At 40.4% G+C, this 8,374-nt stretch overlaps 1 pseudogene; it reads left to right on the top strand.

Moving 5' to 3' along the window:
* The first annotated feature begins 252 nt into the window (after positions 1 to 252).
* Positions 253 to 1,396, top strand: LOC122428501 (annotated as a pseudogene).
* The last annotated feature ends 6,978 nt before the right edge of the window (positions 1,397 to 8,374 follow it).

An 8,374-nucleotide genomic window follows, 5' to 3' on the forward strand; every position in this document is an offset into this window, starting at 1 on the left:
TTATAAATAATTCCTCCAAAACCAATACATATTAAAAATACTAGTAGAGAGGAGGAAGGGGAAGGAGGAGAAGCGCTTTAAGAGGCAGGAGCGGGTGCGGGAGTGGGGTGGGACCCAGGGCTAAGGCAGGGCACCCCCCACCCCCTGCCTCCCTCTGGCCTTAGTGGATCGTGCCCAGGGCGGCAGCTGCGGCAGTTGCGGGAGGGGGATGGGGGGTGAGGAAGTGACTAGGTGGTACCAGCTCAAGAGATGATGCCGTTTCCAGTTACAACACAGGGATCAAAGCAAGCACAGTCGCCACAGAAGCACTAAGGCATTACTTCTCCCATCAGCTTCAGTCATTTCAGTCGCTCAGTCGTGTCCAACTCTTTGCGACCTCATGGGCTGCAGCACACCAGGCCTCCCTGTCCATCACCAACTCCTGGAGCTTACTCAGACTCATGTCCATCACATCAGTGATGCCATCCAACCATCTCATCCTCTGTCGTCCCCTTCTCCTCCTGCCTTCAATCTTTCCCAGCATCAGGGTCTTTTCCAATGAGTCAGCTCTTTGCATCAGGTGGCCAAGGTACTGGAGTTTCAGCTTCAGCATCAGTCCTTCCAATGAATATTCAGGACTGATTTAGCAGCACCCAAGAAGACTGACTGCCTCCTTACACAGAAGCTCGTTGAGACTCTGAAGCCCTTTGGGGTTTTTGAAGAGGAAGAGGAACTGAAGTGCAGGATTTTAATTTGGGGGAAATTAAATAACCTGGTAAAAGAGTGGATATGAGAAATCAGGGAAAGCAAGAATCTTCCACCATCTGTAATTGAAAATGTTGGTGGGAAAATTTTTACTTGTGTATCTTATAGATTAGGAGTATATACAAAAGGTGCCGATATTGATGCATTGTGTGTTGCACCAAAACTTGTTGATTGAAGTGATTTTTTCACCTCATTCTATGATAAGTTGAAATTACAGGAAGAAGTAAAAGATTTAAGAGCTGTTGAAGAGGCATTTGTACCAGTTATCAAACTGTGTTTTGATGGGATAGAGATTGATATTTTGTTTGCAAGATTAGCACTGCAGACTATTCCAGAAGACTTGGATTTAAGAGATGATTGTCTGCTTAAAAATTTAGATATAAGATGTATAATAAGTCTTAAAGGTTGCAGGGTAACCAATAAAATTTTACACCTAGTACCAAACATTGACTTTGGGTTAACCCTGAGGGCTATCAAACTGTGGGCCAAATGCCACAATATCTATTCCAATATATTGGGTTTTCTTGGTGATATTTCCTGGGCTATCCAAGTAGCAAGAACTTGCCAGCTTTATCCAAATGCATTAGCATCAACTCTTGTACATAAATATTTCTTGGTATTTTCCAAATGGTATGTGTTTAGATTATATTAAAATAAAATTGATTGTAGACCCTGGAAAAAAATTATAGTAGAAAATAGTCCCTCATGAAAAGAAAAAATATATACATGTATAAACACATACATATGTATGTGTATGGGATTGAGGGTTATTTTACTTTTCTGAAATTAAAAAATAATTTCCTTAATGAAGATGTATTATTTTCTTTTTAAAATCATTTTATTTAAATATATTTGACACATAGAAATAAACTGTATACATTTAAAGTGTACCACTCGATGTTTTTGTGGATATGTATACATTGTGATGGAAAAGGAAATGGCAGCCCACTCCAGTATTCTTGCCTGGAGAGTCCCATGGACAGGGGGCCTGGCGGGCTACAGTCCATGGGATCGCAAAGAGTCAGACACGACAGAGCTACTAAACAACAACAACGTACATTGTGAAGGCTTCCCAGATGACTCAGTGGTAAAGAACCCACCTACCTATGCAGGAGATGCAGGTGACGAGGGTTTGATCCCTTGGTTGGGAAGATACCCTGGAGAAGAAAATGGCAACGCACTTCAGTATTCTTGCCTAGAAGATCTCATGGACAGAGGGGCCTGGAGAGTTGGTCTGTGGGGTCGCAAAGAGTCAGACACAACTTAGCAACTGAGGATGCACTTACTTTGTGAAAGGATCTCCACAGCCAACCTAAATAATTCATCCACCACCTCTACATAGTTATCCTCTTGTGTGTGTTCAGAAGATTTAATTTGAGATCTATTCTCTTGGAAAATTTCAATTATTCACCAGTATCACAATTAACAGGCTGTACATAAAATCTTCAGAAAATATTTATCCCATCTAACTGAAACTTTGTACCCTTTGCCCAATATCTTTCAGTTTCTCCCATACCCCATACCCTGGTACAATCTGATTTGATGACTTTCACTCTTTTAGAATCCACATATATGTGAGCTCACGCAGTATTTGTCCTTCCGTGTCCAACATTTCACTTAGCATAATGTTTTATTAAGAAAATTAATTTTGGAGTTTTATTTCATGGGAGAAATTCTTTCTCCAAACCCCACTTCTTCCATGAAATGTTCCTTGATTAATTAATTGAAAGGATTAATGTCATCCTTTTCCCTTCGGATGTTTCTGCTGATTCCACATCTCCACACTTTCACATTGGTTTTCGTTTGTTTGTTTGTGGATATTCTCTGTGTGTGTTTCAGGACTGCCCTTCCAATTAAATAGATTGAAAGCTCTCCAAGAGAAAGAATCTGTCCTCAGTTCCCTCTGTATTTTGCTATCTATAAAACTACAATTTATTTTTTGAGTAAGTGTACTGATTAGATTTTACTAGGTCAGCATTTCTCAAATTGTGAGCCATGAATCTCTAGTTCTTGGAGGTGGTCCACAAATGAAGAGTTCCCTAGACAAATAACTTTGGGAACACTGGACATTTTGCATATTAGCATATTAAAGTCTCTGAAAAGGCCTGCAGTAAATGAACCTGCTTAACTTTAATTCAACACTTCTCAAACATATTTGATATGAATACTCTTTTTTAAAGAAAAAATAGTACCTATTGACACTGGGCATTTTCTGGGATACTTTGTGGGAAATACATTATTAATTCCCAGAAGACAGGGATAAATATTATATCTTATTCATCTTAGTATTTGGCTTTGCATATTGTTGTCTGACACATAGTGTTGGACTATGTGTCCAAAAATAAATATTTTTGTGTGAGTGAATAAGTGCCTGAAGGTGAGCTTCTGTGAACCAGTGTGATGTGTGTTAAGCAACTGTAGGCTAAGGGCAGACTGATCAGGTTTTAAGATATCTTCAAAAGTTTTTTTAACCTGAGTCCACATGGAGCTGGTCAATAGAAAAATTTATGAAAATATCCCAATCCCAGGGTGAAGACTAAATCAGACCTGGAAGATTTGCTAAGGATATGTAGTTTAGACACCAGAAACTATGTATGCACAGAATATCCAGACTACAATTAGTTCATGAGGTCACTTAGTCCAATTCTTCTTAAACTTTCTCATTGACATACTTCTATTGGCCAAGGATTCTGACACATGCTCTAAGGGAGGTCTGTTCTATGGGAGATATCTAACTAGCCAAAGAAAAGCAAGAAATTTTTGGAATTTGGAATTTTATCTTGAAATTTAAATGTCAGTTTTACAAATAAAGATGTGGAATATATATATGTATTATATATATATATGATGTTTGTTTTAATATAAAAGTAATGCTTTACATTTTTAGCTGAGTGGTATAATACTGCCATTCAAGATGCAAGGACTTATTCCCTTCTCTTATTTAACATGGGAGAAAACTCTTATCCAGAGAGAGAAAGTGACTTGTTCAAGACAACATAGGGAATGTTTGGCAATCTGGGGTTGAACCCCAGGTCTCTTAAATGTCAGTTCCTGCTATTGCCCAACTAGACAAGCCCTTCCATCTCAGACTATACCCACACAATATCATTTGATCTAGTAATTCCACTTCTAAGAATCAATCCTAAAGAAATAGAGATGCAAGGAAAACCTAAAGACGTTCAGTTCAGTCGCTCAGTCATGTCCAACTCTTTGCGACCCCATGGACTGCAGCACGCCAGGTTTCCCTGTTTATCACCAACACGTGGAGCTTACTCAAACTCATGTCCTTTGAGTCTGTGATGCCATCCAACCATCTCATCCTCTGTTGTCCCCTTCTCCTCCTGCCTTCAATCTTTCCCAGCATCAGGGTCTTTTCATATGAGTCAATTCTTCACATCAGGTGGCCAAAGTATTGGAGTTTCAGCTTTATTATCAGTCCTTCCAATGAATATTCAGGACTGATTTCCTTTAGGATGGACTGGTTGGATCTCCTTGCAGTCCAAGGGACTCTCAAGAGTCTTCTCCAACACCACAGTTAAAAAGCATCAACTCTTTGGCACTCAGCCTTCTTTATGGTCCAACTGTCACATCCATACATGACTACTGGAAAAACCATAGCTTTGACTAGGTGGACCTTTGTTGGCAAAGTAATGTCTCTGCTTTTTAATATTAGCATTAGAAAATACCCAAGTCTTTATTGATGGAAAGATTGCTAACAAAATACATATGACAGGATATTTTGTATTATGTGTGTGTGTGTGTGTGTGTGTATGTGCACTCAGTCATGTCTGACTCTTTGCAATCCCACGGACTGTAGCCCACCAGGCTCCACTGTCCGCGGGATTTCCCATGCAAGAATACTGAAGTGGGTTGCCATTTCCTTCTCCAGGGGAGTTTCCCAACCCAGGGATCGAAACTGAGTCTCTCACATCTCCTGCATTGGCAGGTGGATTTTTTACCAACTGTGTAGCTATTAAAAGTGATGCTTACAGGGAACTCTGCTCAATGTTATGTGGCAGCCTGGATGGGGATCGAGTTTAGGGGAGAAAGGAAACATATATATATATGGCAGAGAGTCCCTTTGCTGTCCACCTGAAACTATTACAACATTGTTAATTGGCTACATGCCAATATAAAATTTAAAGTTTTCTTTAAAAAGTGATGCTTATGAAGAATTATGTATAGCATTATAGTATTAAAATATATAGTATACTGTGTATAGTATATAGTATTTAAAAAGGAAGGAAAATCAAGATTTCCTACTCTGTAAAAGTTATTATATAGAAGATCTATTAATATTATTAATTATTTTCTCTCAAATGCAATACTTTAAAACACTGAGTTGTCATCTTTAGGAAGTAGGGTAATGGATGATTCAATTTTTTCTTTATACTTTTCTATGTCTTTCAAATTTTATGCATAAATACATAGCTAGGACTAAGCAGCACATGGAGCTTCCCAGGTGGCACAGTGGTGAAGAATCTGCCTGCCAGTGCAGGAGAGCAGGAGACCTGGGCTCAGCCCCTGGGTCAGGAAGGTCCCTGGAGAAGGAAATGGCAACCCACTCCAGTGTTCTTGCCTGGAAACTTCCATGGACAGAGGAGCCTGGTGGGCTACAGTCCCTGGGGTCACAAAGAGTCAGACATGATTGAGCAACTGAGTATGCACACACAAGCAAAGCAAGATTTTAAAATACATTTGTAATTAAGAAAATAATTCATGGGAAGATAAACACAGTACTTGGCTGTTTTAGTCATGTGATGCTGAATTCCCTTCTAAGTCCTGCTTTCTCTGACCACCTATTGGGCCTGAGTTGCACCTGTTTTCACCCAGACGCTCCAAGTCTGCTAGTAAAGGCTAGGTAGCTGAAAGGGTGCTGCTCACACAAACAGTGCATGCCTGAGCTTCTGATGAACCTTGGAGGAAAACCCCTCATGTGGCCGGCTTTAGCCTGATCCTCCTGTATCCACTCTCTTTCCTGTCCTGCTTGCACTTTCACTCTAGAAAAAGCTGGCTCATTGGTGGTGCCTCACCTTCGGTGTCCTGGGCAGGTCTTGCCCATTAGCATCTGTCAGTGAGGAAGCATCATCGACCCAGGAGGCTGCAAACCCAGGGACGGTTTCCTATACAAACCAATGAAACTGGACTCCTGTTTCCAGAGGGGAGAAACACAGTGTCCTGCAAGGCAAGTGTATTGAAATAAAGCATGATGACACCACAATATTCCAGCACAGTGGTTTTCAAATCTGAGCACGCTTGACAGTCAAATGGAAGGGTGGTGGAAATACCGATTAATGGGCTCACACTCAGTAGATGGGGGAGAGGTCTGGGGAGCAGAGTTTGAATTTCTGCCCAGATGCTGCTGCTGCTGCTGGTCTGGGGGCCATGCTTCAGAAGTCACCGCTCTGGCAGAATCACAGACCTGGTGAACATAGGAACAGGAAGGCGCCTGTGACCTTGGGACCCATGTGTGGCTTTTAGCAGAGGAAGCCTTGGACTCATGTGCCTCTTTCCTTTCTTTAGCCTAATTATTCTCTCTGTATTTCCCTATTTCTATGATGTTCATTCACTCATTCAAAAATTTAAAGATTACCCATGATACAGTAAAGATACAGCAATAAACAAGTCAGACAAAATCTAACCTGAGGGAGCTTCTACCCCAATGGAAATAGTTTGCATTAAACAGTTGTGATGAGCCTTTCCAGTATCATTCAAAAATGTCCAATTCTACTATAAAAGATGTGAAACTCATGACATGTATTAAGCATAGATAATGAGTAAGCAAGTACCTTGTAAGACGTAGTCAGAATTCATAAGATATATTGAATAAATATGTTAATAAGTAGAGCAAGCCCTTCAGTGTTGAATATCGAAAGGATGGAAGGACTAAGAGAAACCTAATACTCATGAGGTGCCAAATATTCCTGAAACACTAAACAGACACAAGCCATGTGAAGCCTTTAATTTTCATAGAGTTTTAATTTGGCCACCCACTGGTGAGACCCTCTCTGTTCTCATGTGTCCTCTGCCCACAAAACACAAGTATACTCCAAAGGCGCTCATCAGGGTGATTGACAGGTTACCACTGTGGCCAAGGGGACTTGTTCCTGTCCTATTGAGCAAGTCTGTATTTTGGCCCCAAGTACAGGCCAGCCTCCAAGATATTGTGGATTCAGTTCCAGACCACTGCAATAAAGTGAATATCAGAATAAATTGAGTCCCAGTGTGTTTACACTATACTGTGGTCTACTAAGTGTACAAGAGCATTATGTCTAAAAAAACAACGTACATACCTTTATTTAAATATACTTTATCGCTAAAAAATGTTGACCATCATTTGAACCTTCAGTGAGTCATATTCTTTTGCTGGTGGAGGGTCTTACCTTGACATTGATGGCTGCTGACTGATCAGGGTGGTGACTGCTAAAGGTTGAGGTGGCTGTGGCAATTTCTTAAAGTGAAACAGAAATGAAGTTTGCCACATTGATTGACACTTCCTTGCACAAACAATTTCTCTGTGGCATGAAATGCTCTTTGAAAGCATTTTATCCACAGTAGAACTTCTTTCAGAATTGGAATCAATCCTCTCAAACCATGCCACTGCTTTATCAACTAAACTTAAGCAATAGCCTAAATCTCTTGTCATTTTGACAATCTTCACAAAAACATCTTCACCAGGAATAGGTTCTATCTCAAGAAACCACTTTCTTTGCTCATTCATAATAAGCAACGCCTTATCCATTAAGATTTTATCATGAAATCTGCAGCAATTCAGTCACATCTTCAGGCTTCATTTCAAAGTCTAGTTCTCTTGCCATTTCCACCACATCTGCAGTTACTTCCTCCACTAAAGCCTTGAACCCTAAAAAGTCATGAGGGTTGAAATCAACTTTTTCAAATTCTTATTAGTGTTAATTATTTTTACCTCTTCCCATAGATCTTCAGTGGCACTCTGGTAAAGAATCCGTCCTGCAGGAGATGCAGGAGATGTGGGTTTGAAACCTGGGTCAGGAAGATCCCCTGGAGAAGGAAATGACAACCCACTCCAGTGTTCTTGCCTGAAGGATCCCATGGACAGAAGAGCCTGGCTAGCTACAGTCCACGGAGTTACAAAGAGTCAGGCACAACTGAAGCGACTTAGCATGCACACACACATAAATCACAAATGTCCTTAACAGCATCTAGAATAGTGAATCCTTTCCAGAAGGTTTTTAATTGATTTTACCTAAAACCACCAGAGGAATCACTTTCTATGGCAGCTGTAGTCTTATAAAATGTATTTCTTAAACAATAGACTTGAAAGTTGAAATGACTTGATCCATGAGCAGCAGAATGGATATTGTGTTGGCAGGCATGAAAACAGCATTAATCTCATCGTACATCTCCATCAGAGCTCTTGGCTGACCAGGTGCATTATCAGTGAGCAGTAATATTTTGAAAGGATCTTTTTTTCCTGAGCCAAAGTTCTCAACAGATGTGCTGTCATCCAGGCTTTGTTGTTCCATCTATATATTACAGACAGAGTAGATTTAGCATAATTCTTAAGGGCTCTAGGATTTTCCAAACAGTAAATGAGCACTGGCATCAACTTCAAGTCACCAGCTGCATTAGCTTCTACAAGAGTCAGCCT

The sequence above is a fragment of the Cervus canadensis genome, chromosome 26 (genome assembly GCF_019320065.1).
Source record: "Cervus canadensis isolate Bull #8, Minnesota chromosome 26, ASM1932006v1, whole genome shotgun sequence".
Lineage (NCBI taxonomy): Eukaryota > Metazoa > Chordata > Mammalia > Artiodactyla > Cervidae > Cervus > Cervus canadensis.